The 21560-nt window shown below is 45.1% G+C and overlaps 1 pseudogene; it reads left to right on the top strand.

Moving 5' to 3' along the window:
* The first annotated feature begins 17434 nt into the window (after positions 1-17434).
* LOC128071018 (testis-specific Y-encoded protein 3-like) lies at positions 17435-20609 on the top strand (annotated as a pseudogene).
* Positions 20610-21560: the final 951 nt, after the last annotated feature.

Here is a 21560-nt window from a genome sequence, read left to right on the forward strand (position 1 = left end):
TGAGACACACAGCTAAGATGAACAGAGCTGGGACAACAACTTAGATATACTTTCTTCTTGAAGTGTTTAGTGGCAGCAGATCTAATCTGCCAGACAGGGCATCGGGCAGGATCCTTAGGCTGACAGGACAATTATCAAACTGTTCAGACTACTGTTCAATTTTACAACAGGTCAGAGCTCACAAGCAGGAGCAGCCACCACAGCTGTTGTGTTGAATTTGTTGCTGATGTTGGTATTTGGAAGAGAGGAAAAGCGGTTCCTGCCACCTCTTGCTTCATACCTGGTTTCTCCAGGTTAGACTCCCCAGGATGCTGTGTTCTCCCTAGGAGTGGTAAGTCGCCCCGGCCTAGTTTTGACTCAGTTCACATCTGGGCCCAACTCTAGACATGCCAAGAAGTTCCTATCCAGAACCTTTGCCAGTGCAGGCCAGGTCAGCAGCACTTACCCAAGTTGTGTTTCATGTCCGAGAACTGTTGGTACAGCCACTGGAGATTTTGTAGCTCTGTGGATCTGTAAGGAGACAGAAAGACTTGCAAAGTGCATCTGGGTGCCTGTTGCCAATAAATAGGGCTCAGAAGCTCCAGCTATCACTATGGGGTTAATGTCACGTGCTGAGTCAAAGGGTGGGAAGCCTGGTCTCTCCTGGCCTCCCCCAGATGGTTGCCAGTAAGTTAATTCAAATTAATGAGAAATTCTGCTTAAGAAAAACAAATACAAATGCTCCATATTTTCTAAGAGATGCTCCAGTAAAAGCCATTTAATGTGAAAAAGAAGAGTATATTTTCAAAATAACTACTACAGAGCGTGTTCGTAAGTCCAGTTTGTTTGTATAAGTCCAACAAATTTACCCTAAGCGACCAACTAACACAATCAGCTATACAGTGTAGTACCAGCGACATCACCACTGCTTTAATGCTTGCTTCTGGACATCCTGGGTTTGAAATAAAGATACTGTAATACTGGACTTTATACAGCAAAGCACACAAAGCACAACCACTTGTAGAGGATGCATATGGGTGACAAGGTACACAAGAGATGTGAACTAATTTACATGATTAGACATGCAAACATTCACGTCTTTCAAAATTTAAGTCTGAATTTGGCAATAAGGAGTTCATGATCTGAGCCACAGTCAGCTCCTGGTCTTGTTTTCGTTGACTATATAGAGCTTCTCTATCTTTGGCTGCATAGAATATAATCAATCTGATTTCAGTGTTGACCATCTGGTGATGTCCATGTGTACAGTCTTCTCTTGTGTTGTTGGAAGATGGTGTTTGCTATGACCAGTGCATGTTCTGGGCAAAACTCTATTAGTCTTTGCCCTGCTTCATTCTGCATTCTAAGGCCAAATTTTCCTGTTACTCCAGGTGTTTCTTGACTTCCTACTTTTGCATTCCAGTCCCCTATAATGAAAAGGACATCTTTTTTGGGTGTTAGTTCTAAAAGGTCGTGTAGGTCTTCATAAAACCTTTCAACGTCAGCTTCTTCAGCGTTACTGGTTGGGACATAGACTTGGATAACTGTGACATTGAATGGTTTGCCTTGGAGAGAAACAGAGATCATTCTATTGTTTTTGAGACTGCATCCATGTAGTGCATTTCCTATTGAGTACATGCATTTATTTACATCTTAAGTAAAGTTTCCATATGGGTGTAACAGTCTTCATCAAGGTTAATGCCAGACATGAGACCATGTGGCCTGCCCTGCATACCAGGTGCAGAGGCCAAGTATGAGGGTGGCGGTCCTCCTGTCTCACGTCTTTTTGCTGGTTCCAGTTTCTCTAGTGTCTGGGTTGTTTCTCTCCGCAGGATGTGTCCCAGTATGTCCTGAGTCTCAGAACGTGTCCAGATGGGACTCTGGGGATCAGGCTCTTTGAGCTGGTACTAGTGTTATGCTCAGAGCAAGCTGACCCTTACTTCTCCTCACTGCCTCTCCAACAACTGGATTTACTGCTCCGGGAATTGTCTGGCAGGAGAGAAGCCAAGGGAAAAGGGGGTTTTAGCATTCCTGACCATCCCTGGCCATTCCTGCCCACCCCCTTCTACTTGATCTGCACCTGTTCCCCCAGGAAGCCATCTTCCTCCCCGACTCCCCCCAACACACAGGGGAAAAATCCTGCCACCATTTACTGACCTGAATTTTGGGGTCTTTAAGGATTTAACAAGAGCTGGTTGGAAAAAAAACAGAAGGGCATCATGCTCAGAGGAAATAAAGATGAGTGGGGAAAGGTACTAACTCATTGAGGAAGATGTTTCTTATGCAGTACTTGGTTTAGGCACCCTTGCTGCATGAGCAGACATCAAGTACCCCAGGTCCTTGTTATGTTCAAACTTGGGCACTAAAAAGGAACTGAGATTTGGCATTCTCTACTTACTTCTGTTAATTGAGTTTCTTTCATCATTGTATAGGCAACTTGAAAACAGACTTATACCTAAACCAGCCAAAGGAAAAGGAGGGAGGGCCAGAATGGTTAAACCCAGCTGGTTTAATGGTTAAGATCTACTGGCTCCCAGTAAGGAAAAGCTACAGGGCCAACTGAAGGATGAAAGAGCCAGAGTAAGACCTAAGGGAGGTACAAGGACATGTGCGTTGTAAGGAGCTACACTGTAGATGAGTAAGATGTGACAACACTGAAGGAAGAGCCAGACGAGTTTTCCATCCAGCTGGGAGACGGCCCAGCCTGCAGGCTCAGTGGGGTGGCTGACTCTGAGACCCATCAGCACATCACTAAGATCCCATCATACCTTAGATCATTTACCAAGTTTAGACAGAATGGGACAAAACATTTTTTAACTTCTTGAGGTGGGATGATAATATTTGAGAAAAGAAGTTGGCTTCATTGACTATACCAAAGCCTTTGACTGTGTGGATCACAATAAACTGTGGAAAATTCTGAAAGAGATGGGAGTACCAGACCACCTGACCTGCCTCTTGGGAAGCCTGTATGCAGGTCAGGAAGCAAGCATTAGAACTCGACATGGAACAACACACTAGTTCTAAAGAGGAAAAGGAGTATGTCAAAGTTGTATATTGTCACCCTGCTTATTTAACTTCTGTGCAGCATACATCATGAGAAACGCTGGGCTGGAAGAAGCACAAGCTGGTATCAGGATTGCCGGGAGAAATATCAATAACCTCAAATATGCAGACGATACCACCCTTAAGGCAGAAAGTGAAGAGGAACTAAAAAGCCTCTTGATGAAAGTGAAAGAGGTAAGTGAAAAAGTTGGCTTAAAGCTCAACATTCAGAAAACGAAGATCATGGCATCTGGTCCCATCACTTCCTGGGAAGTAGATGAGGAAACAGTGGAATCAGTGTCGGATTTTATTTTTTTGGACTCCAAAATCACTGCAGATGGTGACTGCAGCCATGAAATTAAAAGATGCTTACTCCTTGGAATAAAGGTTATGACAAACCTAGATAGCATACTGAAAAACAGAGACATTACTTTGCCAACAAAGGTCCGTCTAGTCAAGGGTATGGTTTTTCCAGTGGTAAGGTATGGATGTGAGAGTTGGACTATGAAGAAAGCTGAATGCCGAAGAATTGATGCTTTTACACTCTGGTGTTGGAGAAAATGCTTGAGTGTGCCTTGGACTGCAAGCAGATCCAACCAGTCCATTCTGAAGATCAGCCCTGGGATTTCTTTGGAAGGAATGATGCTAAAGCTGAAACTCCAGTACTTTGGCCACCTCATGTGAAGGGTTGACTCATTGGAAAAGGCTCTGATGCTGGGAGGGATTGGGGTCAGGAGGAGAAGGGGACGACAGAGGATGAGATGGCTGGATGGCATCACGGACTCAATGGACGTGAGCTTGAGTGAACTCCAGGAGTTAGTGATGGACAGGGCGTCCTAGCCTGCTGCAATTCATGGGGTCACAGAGAGTTGAACATGTCTGAGCAACTGAACTGAACTGACTGAACTGTGAAGCTTAAGAGACAGAATCAGAGTAAGGCAGCAAGGGACCAGACCATCACCTAGAAGGGTGATGACTCTTATCATCACCTAGTGATAGGCAGGCATGGTGATTTCCTGAGCTCTGGTTCTGGAAGAGAAGAAGCAAAGACAGTGATAAGGACCTCCCAAGTTATATAATCACTCAGGAGGGAACGCTTCCTCATCACTTCCATCTGGGACCCAAAGGGGGTGTTACTGTGGAGGGCAGAGCTGGGGTCCACGGTCAAGCTCCCTTATGGTTCTTGTCCACCTCTTCTTACACATTCCTCCCTACTCATCACACCTACACTGTGAGTCCTCTGGAAGGTCAGTGATGCAGCTGGTCATCATGACACGGAAACTCTGACAAAAATGCAGTGAAGTTACATTCAGTCTCCCTAGTTCTGTTGAAGGCAGAGACCAGCTAGGCAGCAGGGCTTAGCTTACTTAGCATAGAAACCACATCCCAGAGCCAGGCTGGCCACCTGAGTAACTGAAGAGCCTGACCTCTCCCACGGACAGGACAGGGCACGCTGGCTGGTTCAGCCAGTCACTGTGGATGACAGGGCGTTTTACTCCAGGGCACATCAGGAAAAGAGCAAGGATGGAGCTCCTTCAAGAAGCCAGATTGGGAATTCCCTGGTTAGGGGAATTGGTGCTGGTTTGGACTTGGTGCTTTCAACCAGGTGCAAGTCCTGATTAGGATTTGGTGCTTCCACTGCCAAGGGTACAGGTTTAAAGGTTCAATCTATGCGTGGGGAACTAAGATCCCATGAGCTGCTGAGCATGGTCAAAAAGGAAAAAGAGAGAGAGAGAGAGAGAGAGAGAGAGAGAGAGAGAGAGAGAGAGAGAGAGAGAGAGAGAAACCAGACCATCCATCCTCACTCTCTCATTATCTACTGCAGCTTCCAGTGACCATGAGAGGCACAGCGAGGAAGAAACCAGGCAAAGCCAAGACCCATCACTCAGGAAAAGACACACCCACAAAGAAAACACACACACACAGACACTCACAAGGCGAGCTCTTTGGCTGCTGGAAAAGTTCCCTGTTGGCTGCCATGAGGTGGGTTCATACTTATACTTCTGGGCTGGGTAGTTTCGTCGAGGCGGGTCGTCCATAGTGGTTGGGACAGAGGTACGTTTTGTGTCACACCTGTTGCTAACTGGAGATAGTACAGCATCCTCAGAGACTGGCAGAGAGCTACAGTCTGGAAGAGAGCTCGAGTCCGTGCAACCCCACCAGCTCACTATCCTGACCTCCAATAGGCTACTGATCTTAGCAATGGAGACCTGGTGGGTAAATGTCACCATTTTCCAACTTAAGGCATTCAAAGAAAACTAACGCTTTTAAAAATGCATACTAAACCATGAACAAGATCACTGGACACTGCACAAGATTACAGGTGGGAATAAGGCATCAGTTCAGTTCAGTTGCTCAGTCATGGTGCAGAGGGTGAAGTGGGGAGAAGAACATCCCAAGGAGCCTGATAAATGGGGTGAGGGGTGTGGGGGAGGGAAAGATCCTGAATTGTCAGTATTAGCGAGTGCTGCAGTATTACTCTAGAGTGTGAGCTGAGTTGGAGGTCCCTCGAGGCCTGACCAGGACTGTGAGTGCAAGCCTTTTCATTTTCCCCCTGTTTGCACTCCACAGCCATCTGGCTGAAGGGTTGTGTCAAAGCAGACAGACCAGCTCATGTCTGACTCTCTAGGTCATCCCAGTGCACCAGCCCCAAGCACCCTGTCTCATGCATCAAACTTGGAAAGGTACCCAAATTGTGGGGGAAGGGGTTGGAGGATTAAATAAAATGATGACTTCAGTAATAAAGAGTAGTAGGTAAGGCCTGGGATTAGGTAGGGTATCAGTTACAGCCCCATCACCTGCTGCTGTGATGGAGACTGCTGGCTGGCTCGCTGCATTCCCCAGGTCACTAGGTGTGAAATATGCTTGGAACTACAGACAGAGGTTTGTAACACTGTATGGGAGGAAGTGGTGAAAACCATCCCCAAGAACAACTGCGAAAAGGCAGTGGTCTGAGAAGGCCTTTCAACTAGCTGAGTGCAGAAGAGGAGTGAAAAGCAAAGGAGAAAAGGAAAGATATATCCACCTGAATGCAGAGTTCTGAGGCATAGCAAAGAGAGAGAAGATAGCCTTCCTAAGGATTCAACGCAAAAAAATAGAGGAAAATCATAGACTGAGAAAGACTAGAGATCACTTAAAGAAAGTCAGACATACCAAGGGAACATTTCATGCAAAGAGGGGCACAATAAAGGACAAAAGTGGTATGGACCTAACGGAAGCAGACAATACTAAGAAGAGGTGCCCAGAATACACAGAAGAACTATTGATAATGACAGGGATAACCACGATGGTGTGCTCACTCAACTAGAGCCAGATTTCCTGAAGCAAGAAGTCAACTGGGCCTTAGCAACTACCACTATGAACAAAGCTAGTGGAGGTGATGGGATTCCGGCTGAGCTATGTCAAATCCTAAATGATGAGGCTATGAAGGCGCTGTACTCAATACCCAAGCAAATTTGGAAATCTCAGCAGTGGCCACAGTACTGAAAAAGGTCAGTTTTCATTCCTATCTCAAAGAAACGGCATGTCAAAGAATGTTCCAACTACCAACAATTGCACTCATCTCACACTAGCAAAGGAATGCTCAAAGTCTCCAAGTCTTCAACAGGAAGTGAACCAAGAACTTCTAGATGATCAAGAGGGATGTAGAAAAGGCAGAGGATCCAGAGAGTATATTGCCAACAACCGCTGGATCACAGAAGAAGCAAGAGAATTCGAGAAAAACATGCAGTTCTGCTTCACGGAGTATGCTAGAGCCTCGGACTGTGTGGATCACAACAAACTGGAAAATGCTTAAGCAAATACCAACACTAGAACAACTTACCAGCCCCTGAGAAATCTGTATGCAGGTCAAGAATCAACAGTTAGAATCGAACGTGGAACAATGGACTGGTTCCAAATTGGAGGAAAGGAGTACGTCAAGGCTGTCTATTGCCACCTTGCTTATTTAACTTATATGCAGAGTACATCAAAGGAAAGGTCGGATTCGATAAAGCTCAAGCTGGAATCAAGATAGCTGGGAGAAACATCAACCTCAGATATGTAGATGCGCATATTTCAAATGTGTAGATGACAACCTCAGATATGCAGATGACACCACCGTCTGTCAGAAAGCGAGGAGGAACTGAAGAGTCTATACTGATGAAAGTCAAAGTGGACAGTGAAAAATCTGGCTTAGAACTCAACATTCAAAAAACGAAGGTCATGGCATCTGCTCCCATCACTTCATGCTGAATAGAAAGGCACACAGTGGAAACACTGACAGACTTTACTTTCCTCAACTCCAAAATCACTCCAGATGCTGAATGCAGCCATGGAATTCAAGGACACTTGCTCCTTGGAAGAAAAGCTATGACAAACCAAGACAGCACATTAAAGAGCAGAGACATTAGTCTACTGACAAAGGTCCATCCAGTCAAAGCTATGGCGTTTCCCGCAGTCATGGATGGGTGTGCGAACTGGACCATAAAGAAAGCTGAACGCCAAAGAATGGGTTGACGCTTTTGAATTGTGGTGTTGGAGAAGACTCTTGAGAGTCCCCTGGGTTTCCAGAAGATCAGCCAGTCAACCCTAAAGAAAATCAGTCCTGAATATTCTTCAGAAAGACATGCTGAAGCTCCAACAGTGTGGCTACCTGATGCGAAGAACTGACACACTGGAAAAGACGCTAACCCTGGGAAAGACTGAAGGCAGGAGGACAAGGGGATGACACAGGATGAGATGGTTGGATGGCATCACTGACTCAATGCACACAAGGCTGAGCAAGCTAGGGGGAGCTGGCGAGGAACAGGGAAGCTTGGTGTGCTGTAGTCCATGAGGTCACAAAGAGTCGGTCACGACTGAGTGACTCAACTGAACTGAATAATGCTTATGAGAACCGTCCACTATAGCTGAGTCCTGGCTCCAGCTCTATGAAGTATTCAAGGTGTTGGAACACATCTGATACAGCAAATCTCCAGGAAGTTCCAACAACCCCAGAGATACCTGCATATTTCAGATGTTCATATGACAACCTCAGATATGCAGATGACACCACCCTTTGTCAGAAAGCAAGGAGAAACTGAAGAGTCTGTATTGATGAAAGTGAAAGTGGACAGTGAAAAAGCTGGCTTAGAACTCAACCTTCAAAAACTAAGGTCATGACATCCAGTCCCATCACTTCATGCTGAAGAGAAAGGCTAACAGAAATATGTCCTGAATTTCTAAGTGGTGACACTGCACTTAGTCTAGTCTGGCATCAGTTCAGTTCAGTTCAGTCGCTCAGTCGTGTCCGGCTCTTTGCGAGCCCATGAATCGCAGCACACCAGGCCTCCCTGTCCATCACCAACTCCTGGAGTTCACTCAGACTCACGTCCATCGAGTCTGGTATGCTGAGGCACTAAAACCATAAAAGCTCGGAGGGCAGTGGCTACATTTCTTTAATAAATTTGGTAATAAGTCCCCAAGCCCTCCAAACATTTCTGAAGCAGCTCCCACCACCTCAGGAAGTCAGATCGTAGCTCAGAAATCTCCCCTTCGTTCTCCTTTCCAACTTCCTCCATCAAATCACCTACCTGTAGCATTTTCTGTCCCTGGCCTGGGAAAGATTCTCTGTTCTTAGAGTCTTCACTGAATTCCATGAGTGCCCATCCATTGTCCATAATTTGAGCTGCCTGTAGACTGACTGGAAACATTGAGGAATGGAAATGAGAGGCTGAAGGCAGGCCTGCACTGCGATTAATTAAGTTCCGTAGAGGGAAACTGCACTTCCTTTTAGCTAAGCTGAGTGTTGTTAGTGATTTGATCATCTGGGAGATGAGCATTTTCTCTCTGAAACTGCCATTAAAGGCTTCTATATGGCTTCATTTTGGTTGTTCGTCTTCTCCAAGGCCTACTCTAGCTTACTGTTACCTCCAGTGTTCTTATTTGAGCATGCCTTGGTCCCGATGTGCTGCAGCAGAGACTCTTCCAGGCATGGCTAACGTGGATGGCGGAAAGGTCTTGCGAGCACAGTTTCTCGAGCTGGTAGAGGACTTGAAGTCTATACTCTTTATCAATCCTGGGGATGTGTCCCTGGCATGGCTGAAAGTGTTAATGGTGAGCTTGCCTGGAGCTGTGGTTTTGATGCTCACAGTGGCCCTTTTTGGGGTTGAGGACTATGTACTTCTCCAGGGGTTGGGGCCCTTCAGTCTGGAGTAGATTGTATTCCTGTCTTTTTTGTTTTTTTTTCCAGATATGTAGTTAGGAAGCTAGAATGGTGGCCTCTTTGGGGTCTCAGGAATCCAGAGGACTGGAGAGAAGAGTGCCGGCCATAGACAACAAACTCTGCTGTGGACAAAGTGACACCAACATGCCCACCTGGCCAACAGTGTGGGGGGAAGGCCCAGGCAGCTCCAGTGGTTTGAGAGGCCTTGTGACCCTCTAGGCTGCCTCATGGCTACTGCAGCCTAGAGTCTTGGTGAGGGGAGGTTTAGGGAGGCCTAGACGGCCCTCCTTACCATGATGTCATGGTGACCATGACATCACAACTTTGTGATTTCACTACAGCAATGGGCAGCAATACCTTGGTCACTACCATTTGCCTCCTCGGATTTAAAAGGAGAGGACTGTATCTTTTTAACGAGGTCAGACTGCCTTCCTGATGTGCTTATTTTCATCTACCACTGCCTGTGAATTATGCTCATTCTAATAGATCAACTTGACCCATGAAAGAGAAGTATGTTCTAGCCCAGCTGAATCTCTAAAAAGACAGTGAAAGCTCTTAGGGAGCATGAGGAATCCGTGAGGATTATCAGTTGATGGGAAAAAGAGCTGTTTAGCATTTTCCATTCCCTGAAAATATATGTATGACAAAGCCAATACAATATTTTAAAGTAAGAACAGGATGCCTGTTTTGGAACTGACAGCTTCTTTTCCAGAGAAACTCCATGTACCGGTTTGCTAGTGTTGTCATAACAAAGGGGCCCATACCAGGTAGCTTCAATAAATGTCTTCTCCAAACCCTGGGGATCAAGTCAGTAATCAAAGGGTAAGCAGATTTGTCTTCTTCTGACGTCTCTTTCGGATTGTGACTGGCCATTTTTTGCTTTTATCTTCACATAGTAATGTCTCTGTGTTGACTGTGACTGATCTGCTCTTATAAAGTCTGCAAGCAATAAATGCTGGAGAGGGTGTGGAGAAAAGGGAACCCTCCTATACTGTTGGTGGGAATGCAAACTAGTACAGCCACTATGGAGAACAGTGTGGAGATTCCTTAAAAAATTGCAAATAGAACTGCCTTATGACCCAGCAATCCCACTGCTGGGCATACACACCGAGGAAACCAGAATTGAAAGGGACACATGTACCCCAGTGTTCATCGCAGCACTGTTTATAATAGCCAGGACATGGAAACAACCTAGATGTCCATCAGCAGATGAATGGATAAGAAAGCTGTGGTACATATACACAATGGAGTATTACTCAGCCATTAAAAAGAATACATTTGAATCAGTTCTAATGAGATGGATGAAACTGGAGCCGATTATACAGGGTGAAATAAGCCAGAAAGAAAAACACCAATACAATATACTAACACACATATATGGAATTTATAAAGATGGCAATGATGACCCTGTATGCAAGACAGCAAAAGAGACACAAATGTGTAGAGCAGACTTTTGGACTCAGAGGGAGAGGGAGAGGGTGGGATGAGTTAGGAGAATGGCTTTGAAACATGTATACTATCATGTAAGAAATGAATCGCTAGTCTATGTCTGATGCAGGATACAGCATGCTTGGGGCTGGTGCATGGGGATGACCCAGAGAGATGTTATGGGGAAGGAGGTGGGAGGGGAGTTCAAGTTTGGGAACGCATGTACACCCTTGGTGGATTCATGTCAATGCATGGCCTAACCAATACAGTATTGTAAAGTAAAATAAAGTAAAAAGAAAAATTAAAAAAAAAGAAGAAGAAAAAAAAGTGCCAGTCTTATTAACCCAACTACCTGTATAGAGACCCTATTTCCAAAAGGGGTCAGAAATAAATTATACTTTATGCAGTTTGACTATACATAAAGTACAGACTGTTAGAGCTTCAACATACACATTCTGAGAGAATACAATTTATTCCATAATATCGCATTTCTTCTTTCCACTTGGTACTGCTGTATCTTTCTCTCTCTGTTCACCCTATGAAGTATGTCTCCACAACACAGAAAACAACTGGTTAAGAAAAACGGATTGTCCAGTGGTAATACAGATGAAGACAAAATTCAGAATTTATAACCAATCTAGAAATTCTCTCCTCAAAGACATAATGGAAGGAAAGCATTTCTATCTTGGAGTAAGTATTAAAATATAATTTGATGCACATAATAAGCAAACTACTAAAAGACTGACAAGACAGAAGATATACTCTACATATGCATCCTAGAAAATCAGCTCATTACAAAATTTTCAAAATAGTAAGTAGTCCTTGAGTAAGACTGGATGACAACCTTTGTCACACTTGGTCCTAAATTCATCTGGTAATTGGGGGAGCTCTCAGTCTCTGCTAATTTGCTTTATACAGAAGGAAAAACTGCTCATACTTTTCTGAGTGTATGTGGTTTTGAACTGAGTCATTCTCTCAGACAGTCTGTTACCCTCCATAGACTTGAAAGATAACTTGCCTCTGTAACAAAATACCCATGCAACCAACATCTTTAGGCCAAGCAATATTGAAACACTGGAGTTTAAAGCAGAGATATGCTTCGTTGCAGAGCCATGCAAGGAGATGGGTGGCTTATGCCTTTAAAAATCACAATCTACCTACAGAAACAAAAGACCTGCATATAGCAAACTATAAAACACTGATGGATGACAAAAATAGATGGAGAAATAGACAGTGTTCATGGAATGGAAGGACTAATATAGTGAAAATGAATATACTACCCACAGCAATCTGTAGCTTGGATGCAATCCCTATTAAGACACCAAGGGTATTTTTCAGAGAACTAGAACCAATACTTTCACAATTTGTATGGAAATCCTAAAAACCTCCAATAGCCAAAGCAATCTTGATAAGGAAGAATGGAAGTGCAGGAATCAGCCTGCCTGATTTCAGGCTATACTAAGAAGCAACAGTCATTGACAGTACGGTACTGGCACAAAGACAAAAATATAGATCTACGGAACAAAATAGAGAGCCCAGAGTTAAATCCACGCAGCTATGGACACCTTATCTTTGACAAAGGAGGCAAGAATATACAATGGAGGGAAGACAATCTCTTCAATAATTGATGCTGGGAAAACTGGTCAACCACACATAACAACTAAACTAGAACACTTTCCAACACCATGCACAAAAAGTAAACTCAAAATGTATCGAAGGTCTAAATGTAAGACCACAAATTATAACACTCCTACAGGAAAACATAGGCCAAACATTCTCTGATGTAAATCACAGTAGGATCCTCTATGGCCTACCTCCCAGAATAATGGGAATAAAAGCAAAAATAAAACAAATGGGACCTAATTAAACTTAAAAGCTTTTGCACAATGAAGGACACTATAAGCAAAGTGAAAAGACAGCATTCATAAAGGGAAAAAAAAATAATAGCAAATGAAGCAACAGAAAAATAACTAACCTAAAAAATATACAAGCAACTCCTGCACTCAATTCCAGAAAAGTAAGCAACCCAATCAAAAAATGGGCCAAAGAACTAAACAGACATTTCTCCAAGAAACACATACAGATGGCTATCAAATACAGGAAAAGATGCTCAACAAAACTTATGATCAGAGAAATGCAAATCAAAACCACAATGAGGTACCATATCAGGCAGGTCAGAAAGGCTGCTATCCAAAAGTCTACAAACAATAAAAGTTGGAGAGGGTGGGGAGAAAAAGGAACCCTCTCACACTGTCGGTGTGAATTGAAACTAGTACAGCTACTATGGAGAACACTGTAAAGATTCCTCAAAAACCTGGAAATATAACTGCAATTCCTCTGCTGGGCATACACACCGAAGAAAGCAGAATTAAAAGACACGTGTGCCCCAATGTTCATGGCAGCTCTGTTTACAACAGATAGGACATGGAAGCAACCTAGATGTCTATCGGCAGACGAATGGAGATGTAATTGGGGTATATATATAGAGTAGAATATTACTCAGCTATCAAAAAGAATGCATTTGCATCAGTTCTAATGAGGTGGATGAAACTGGAGCCTATTATGCAGAGAAAAGTAAGTCAGAAAGAAAAATTAACACATATATATGGAATTTAGAAAGATGGTAACAATGACCCTATACGCGAGACAGCAAAAGAGACACAGATGTAAAGAACAGACTTTAGCATTCTGTGGGAGAAGGCAAGGGTGCGATGGTTTGAGAGAATAGCATTGAAACATGTATATTATCATATATGAAACAGATCTCGCCAGTCCAGGTTCGATGCATGAGACAGGGTGCTCAGGGCTGGTGCACGGGGATGACCCTGAAAGATGGGATGGGGAGGGAGGTGGGTGGGAGAAACAGGGTGGGGAAACTCATGTGATTCACGTGAACGTATGGCAAAAACCACCACAATAATGTAAAGTAATTAACCTCCAATTAAAATAAAATTTTAAAATGAGGTAAAAAATAAAGATTAGAAAATATTGTAACAGAATAAAACCACCGCATATCAGAATTCGTGAGATGCATATCTAGAAGTGCTTATAATTTTAAATGCTTGTATTAAAAAAGAATAAAAGCCTAAGTCAATGCAAAGAAAAATCGCAAACTCCCTCAAAGCTTTCAGCAAAGGCCACATATAGGAAACATGAGGGAGGGGTGTGATTAACTGCTACAAACTTCTTGTTGTCAGATCTTGTGTTCTTGAGGTAAGGAGGTGGTCAGCTAACTGTGTCCTATAATCCTCAAGGGAAACAAATATTATTCCCTATGCCCTCAAAGGAGATTCCGAAGATTGACTTTTACCTTCCAAGGTCCTGGTTGCAAGGAGGGGGTCCCTGTAGACCTGATTATCCTGTCTGAGAACACTCATCTAGCACCCAATCTTATTAATGCCAGCAGTGCCCAGTCCCAGCTGGAAGAGGCAGATCTCAGTTCTCTGTGCCCTTCCCTTACCAAGGCCCCCACACACTGCCCAGCCACCTTCAATGAGGGAACCAGGTACCCAGCATGCAGCTGACCCTCAGCCTCCTCAGTCTACCCAAATGGGGAGCTGGGTCCTGTACACTGTGACCCATGGAGACTGCCACAACCATTCAGACACAGAGGTGGGGATGGGGCATGTTGGCCATTGTTTTGAAACCTGGGCGAGGCCAGTGAGTGGATCCAGCAAGGGCTCCAGGACTCTGCAGGACACAGCCTGTCTTCAAGCTTGTCCAAACTCCACAGTTCATTACCCAGCCCAAGGCCTGAGGGCCTGGAGGGCTCTGTGGGAAGGCTGTAATATATCTTTCAGTACATTCTGCTGAGAGGCTTTCTGTTGGTGGTGTTGGGTTTTGTAACTTCCCTAATGGTCTTGGGCTGTTTTCCATCCTGCCTCTATTACACTATCTTTCTTGATGAGCTTATTGAACCTGTGAGTAAAAGTTGGTAACTTGGGCCAACATGGGCCATTTCCACTAGCCTGACGACCACAGTCTACTCTGTTTCTATAACGCAGGGATATGAACTTCACAATGTCATGTGATGTAAAGGCTTTTGACTGCCTCTAACTGAAGTATTTAACTTAGCATAATGTCCTCAAGGACATATACGGGGCTACCACTTATTTATTCACTGCTGGAATTGTAGTTGACATGCAGTGTTTCTAACAATCATATTTGGACTACAGATGCATAACAGTGTTGCTTTAGTTTCTGCTGTATGTATGTCACACTGAATCAATTTTAGGTGTACATGAGTTCAGTTCAGTTCAGATGCTTAGTCGTGTCCGATTCTTTGTGACCCCATGAACTGCAGCACGCCAGGCCTCCCTGTCCATCACCAACTCCCGGAGTTCACTCAGACTCACGTCTATCGAGTCAAGGATGCCATCCAGCCTTCTCATCCTCAGTCGTCCCCTTATCCTCCTGCCCCCAATCCCTCCCATCATCAGAGTCTTTTCCAATGAGTCAACTCTTCGCATGAGGTGGCCAAAGTACTGGAGTTTCAGCTTTAGCATCATTCCTTCCAAAGAAACCCCAGGGCTGATCTCCTTTAGAATCGACTGGATGGATATCCTTGCTGTCCAAAGGACTCTCAAGAGTCTTCTCCAGCATCACAGTTCAAAAGCATCAATCCTTTGGCGCTCAGCCTTCTTCACAGTCCAACTCTCACATCCATACATACATCCTGTCAATTTTGGATTCCCTTCCCATTTATGTCACAAGAGCAGACAAGTCCCTTTCTTCTTTTACTTTTCTCAAAACATGGTAGTTTTTAAAATTTAACTGGGGGTTAATTACAATACAATATTGTGATGGTTTCTGTCATGCATCCACATTAATAAGCCATAAGTGCACAGGCATCGCGCCCATCCTGGAGCCGCTCCCACATTCCTTCCTATGCTATTCTTCTGGGTTGTTCCAGACCCCTTGCTTCGCATGCCCTGCTTCGTGCAGATGAAAACGTGGATGATGATTTTTCTACACAAAATATGTAATTTTCTCTATTTCACATGTGAGAAAATGGGTGCAGATGTTTCTACCTGAAATAGGAAATTGGCATTTCACGTTTGAAAATCTACTTGTATAATTTTCTTCATCATATGTGGAATCTTGTCTGTTTCCCAGAGGTACATCTGTGCACATGTTTTCCTACATGAATGGGGAATTCTATATATTTTAGATACGAAAAGTTGAGCATATACTTCCCTTCTTGAATTCTGAAACTGTATACATTTCTTATATGAAAATCTCAATGAAATTTTACTGACATGTGTAATTAAGATCTGGGGAAGCGATATGGAATTGAAATTATCTCTATTTCATAAACGAAATTCTGGGCACCACCGTTTCCCTTGTGAAATACTTAATCCTTTGTATTTCTAATGTATAAAACAAGGACTGTCCACTATGAAATATGGAGTTCTCTATATTTCCTGTATCAAAATCTAGGCATTATTCTCTTTCATGAAAGTTGGACTTCTCTATATTTCATATCTGAAGACCAGAATGAACATTTTCCTGTGAGAAATAAAGAAATCTATGCATTTCATGCAAACCACTGGTCCTTCAGTCTCTGAAACACCTGTTTGCATTTGTGTCTCTGTGTGTTGCATGTGTGTGTGTACATGTGTGTACTTGTGTCACCTGTTTGTGTGTGTGTCTGTGTGAGTGTGTCAGGCCTAAGGTAGGTGTTCAGTGTGAAACACCAGACATCCTCGGAGACAGAGTGTGAGCAGTGGAAACTGTCCAGGCACTTAACCTGAGTGTGCCCACCTTAGCTATGGGGCCGGGAGGTAGGAGTAACTAATGGTCAGGAGGAGCACTTTGGGCCACTTGAAACAGTTACAAGAATAGCTCTGATCCTCTGGGAAGTGTATCCCCAGGCGCACATCCTTAACTACCCAGGTACCTGCTCTAAGCCGCAGGCTGGGGGGAAATGCCAAGAGCTGACCGAGTGTAGGCCAGGGGCTCCAGGGGGGGTACGCTAGGGGCTGCACTGTGGGGCTCAGACAGCTAGCCCCCCTGGAGCCCCTTCTGCACTGCTTCTTCCTCAGAGGATGGCTGCATTCTTGACACTGCTCAAGCCTAAGGCACAAGTTTAGGGATGACTCTAAAGCACGAGCACATCGGTGAGGTTGGCATAAGCCCTCCCCAAACCCGCCCACCTTCCCCCACTCCCTCCACCGTGCACTCCCCTCCCAACCCCCCAACCCTGCCCCCTTCCCTCCTACTCCCCCCACCCCCAACCAGTGGCTTGCAGTTTGGATCGGAAGTGAGCAACTCTGGACCTGAGGTACCTAGGAAACCTGTCTCACCTGTGTGGATCCCTGAGCACACGGAGTTGCCCACTGCCCCAGGGGCAATTTCAAGCTTGAGGATGATTGCAGCGGCAGGTGGCCTGGCTCTCTCAGTCGCTCCTCATGCACTGCTACATTGTTAGTCAGGCAAACGGCTGGCGAGGACACGCCCACTTTGCACTGGACCAGAATTGGCCGCTCTTCACCTGCTGCCAGAAGGCCCAGAATTCCAAGGGGCGTGTCCAAAGAGCTAACGCCTTTAGGCTCCATTTGATTGGTTCTGTGATGAGGTCTGGAGGTCAGGGTGGAGAGTTCAACCCCTTCCCGCCGCCATATTAGACGTGCGTGGTGGCACAGGGTTCTGCGCATGCATTTCTCCCTTTCACTGTTCGTTGGCTCTGACCAAGTAACCCGTTGGAATATCACGTATACTGCGGCAGGTGGGCGGACTGTGCGGGCTGTCTGCTGTGGTCTAGAGTCCAGCTTGTTTGCAGCTCGGGGCTACGGCTAGAACAACATGGAGAGTGAGACCGGGCCAAAGGAAGGCGGCAGCACTCCAGGATCCTGGATCTTAGTTGTGAGCCCGGGTCTTCACGAGGGAGGGGCCCTGGGGCCTACCAGCCTGGTGGGGGCGGAGAGGCGATGCAGGCCCCAGGTGGTGTGCCAGGCGAGGAGGCCGCCCTTTTCTGGGTAGAGGAAGGTGTGGCCCTGAAGGAGGGAGACGTGGCGGGAATCGGGCAGGAATTAGGATTCTCCGGTGTTAGACATCATGGAGGACACGGAGGTGGTGGTGTACCAGGAGCAGAAACAGGTGTCCTCGGAGGAGAAAGGCCAGGAACATCCAAGGCCCGGAGCCCCGAGTGACCGTCTTGCACTGGAGGCACTGGTGGCCCTGCAGCTGGAGTTGGATCCCGTGAATAAGAAAGCCCAAAGGGCGCATGCTCGCCTGAAACATAAGAACTGCCAGAGGCGGAGGGTGCATCTAGAACACAGAAGTGCCATCATCCAGGGAATCCCTGGCTTCTGGATCGAAGTTGTATCTCTTGGTGTGGTGCTTGTTTGTTTGTTTGTTTGTTTGTTTAACCTGGGCTACTGCAGGAGCAGTTTACAAATCTGGCAGCTCTGGTACAAAATTTACTTTTTTGGATGATGTGTATTGGTTACCGTCCTGCATATCTGTTCCTGAAAGTAGGTGTGATGTCCTTGCGTTATGGTTAGAACAACCTATACTTGGGCTTTATTTGCAGAGGTCTCAATCAGAATTGTCATTAGCACCAGGGCCTCTTCAGAGAAAAGGCTTGTCTGGAATCCAGTTCTTCTCCGAAAAGCTGAGTGAATTTGGGGGTGAGGTTGTGATGTGTAAGTGGTCCTACCTGTTCTAGCTAGGAGTGCTTGTTTTCCACAAATAAGCTAACTTTCAAGGGGCTGCGATGAAGCTTATGCTCTTAGGAAGAGAACCTCCGGATAGTGCATGCACAGGCACAGCCTTGGACCTTATTCAGCATTCATACAGTTTGCGTCAACAGAAATGTGACGAGTTAATTAGTAGCAAGTTGAAGTCAAACAGTGCCATTCTACTCTTTAGGCTAGCTTTGTTTTTCCAGCACTTTTCTCTCTAGTATCTAGAGGCACCTTGACTTAAAGCAGTTTATGAACCACCCCCAAATGTCAGTTTTGATGAGCATCCAAGATGAGGACATGCTTCACTTTATGACCAACTTGAAGGTCAGGCAGGGGACACTGATGATTGTGGAGGGGAGGTGACTGGGCAGGGACATGGTTTATCCCTAAAACGTGGAAGGACAGCTCTTCTGTAAAGAGGTTGCCCACCTACCCCACCCCCCAGCTCCCCACACTTTGTCCTGGCAGGTGGAGGAATACAGGCACCCCACCCATCACTGCAAGATCACATTGTCCTTTCGGAGGAATCGGTATTTCCAGAATGAAGTGATTGTTAAGGAGTATCTGGTTAATGTCACTGGTAAGAAGCAGCTCCCTGGATTTGGGAGGTGGGGGCAGAAAAGTGTAGGTTGAATTGGAAAGTGATTTAGATCTTTCTCCCATATGCCTTTTCCTGCAGGATATCAGGCATCTTGTTCGACTCCAGTTCAGTGGTACCAGGGGTTTGAACATAAGGCATACAGCCGCAGGCACCATGACAGCAGCGTTAACTTCTTCAAATGGTTTTTTGACCACAACTTCTCAGGGTCTGACTGGATTGCTGAGGTGCGGTCCCATGTAGCCACTGGGCCAGAACTGGTGATTTATGTTGGAGCTGTTGGTGGTCCATGGGAGGGCTCATGGTCTGGCCATCCCTGTGCTGACCTTGCTCATTTCCCTGGCAGATCATCATAAAGGATCTGTGGCCCAATCCTTTGCAGCACTATGTGAAGAGGAAGGCTCCACCACAAGAGGTACTGGGAGGACAAGAGGTGAGGTACCCAGGGTCTGAGCACTGGCATACGTGTTGTCCAGGAATTTGGGTCATTTATTTCACTTGTGGAGAAAGTGGGACTCTGGAATACAGAGTGACACCAGGGCATGAAGGAATCAGCAGAGACAGCAAGGGTACAGGACTGTAGTGAAGAACAGGTTCTAACTAGAGAAGCTTGAGACAGAGGAAGTGGCCTGGCCAGGCCAAAGTCACTCCAGTTTAAGTCAGCTGCACATCTCTGAATTGTCATTCCATGGCCAACAAGTCCACCGTCAGGCTCCTCTTAAATTGGGACCCACCTACTATTCCTCATGAAGTCCCCTTTCCAAAAAGGTCTGTGAGTCTCCTTTGTGCAAGGCGGTTCCCCCACTGACCCATCATTTGATTCCATTTTGATCATCACACTTGTTATGTGTTTTAAATTTCTTTTACACCTTTTTCATCTGCCACCCTCATTCTGAGAATACTGACCACTGTGCCGGATTATGGAGAACAGTCTTTTATTTATTTTAACTGGAGGATAACTATTTTACAATACCATGACAGGTTTTGCTCTACATTGGCCAACATGTGTCCCCCCAAATGCTGAACCCATCACCCACCGACCTGCCCTACCTGTCTTTCTGGGTTGTCCCACAGCATGACTTTGGTTGCCTTACTTCATGTGTCAAACTCGCACTGGTCATCTGTTTTACATAAGCTAATGTAAATGTTTTAGGGCTATTTTCTCATATTAACCCACCATCACCATCTCCCACTGAGTTGAAAGTCTGTTCTTTATATGTCTCTGTCTTACTTGCTGCCCTGCATGTTGGATGTTCAGTGTCACTTACAAGGTCCTCAATTCCATATATTTGTGTTAATGTACAGTGTTTGTTTTTCTCTTTCTGACTTACTACACTCAGTGTAATAGTCACCACATTCATTCCATTTCATTAGAACTGACCTAGATTTGTTCCTTTTTAGAGCTGAGTAACATACCATTGTGTATCTGTACTCCAACTTCCTTATCCCTTCATGTACCGCTGGACATGTAGGTTGCTTCCATGTCCTAGCTGTTGTAAATAGTTCTATGGTGAAGACTGGGATGCGTGTGTTTTTTACTATGTGCTTAGAGGAAATGTAAAAGTTCATAGACACTCTTCCCTGGGAACTGACTTGAAAGATTCAAGGTGTCTTTAGTGTTTTTAGAGAGGATAGGTTTACATATTTCTTTCTCTCTCTCTTTTGAAAGGAACCCCCTCCCCCCAGATTTTGAGAAACTTACAATGGAGTGTCCTCATTTACCTAAAATAGAAAACCGAAGAAGCTGCTTCACATGAAGATCAATGGCCAGCATAGTTATCTTGGATGGGAAATTGATGAAGAGTTGTCTGGTGCTGAAGTGGATTGAGCAGGAGACACAAATAAACCTGAAATAATTGTGAAGGATAAATAAAAAGCATCTACTGCCTGTGTCTGCGCATTGTTTGGGCAGGATTTCAGGACAAACACTTCAGCTGCATGTAGGATTCTCAGTTTACTGCGCGTGAATTACCATCCATGGAGGTTTGTAGAGGGGGTTAAGTCATATGTTGGGGTTGTGTCAGGGGATGCAGTTCTTCCTGTGGGGTGGGGGTTGGGGAGGATGGAGAAAGACGATGAGGGGCCCATTAACTGTGTGTCTGGAAGTTATACAAGAGAAATGTGGATGTTCATGGAGAGGGTCTGGTGAACAAGGACCAGAGATTGAAACAGTGGAACACAGTTTTGTTGGAAGGTGGTGCCCCAGGTATCTTCTCTGTCACACATCATCAGACATTTTAAGAGTACAGAACAAAGAAAAGGCCTTAGCATTCAACTCACTATGAACCTAGAAAGCCATATGTATATGAGCGTGTATATGAGTGCACAGTCAGCTTTGCTGAGAGTCCGCTTCCCAGAGCTAGGGTTCCAGGTAACATCTTAGGGCATCAGGTATAAGGTATATGAAGGGGGACTGTGGCCTAGGGAGAAAGTGAGGGGTGGGAAGGCAGTGAGGATATTAGTTTCTGGTAAAAGTGACCAGGGGAAAAGATAAATTGCAAGGAATCAAATAAAGGAAAACGAATCCCGTCATAGATGTTTGAGGTCATGTGAACTCTTTTTTTTTTCCAGAACTCAGTTTAGGTACAAAGTGTGCAGGGGCAGAAGTGAGGGGAATGAGGATGTTAGGGCCAACCTACCCAGC

The sequence above is a fragment of the Budorcas taxicolor genome, chromosome Y (assembly GCF_023091745.1).
Source record: "Budorcas taxicolor isolate Tak-1 chromosome Y, Takin1.1, whole genome shotgun sequence".
Classification (NCBI taxonomy): domain Eukaryota; kingdom Metazoa; phylum Chordata; class Mammalia; order Artiodactyla; family Bovidae; genus Budorcas; species Budorcas taxicolor.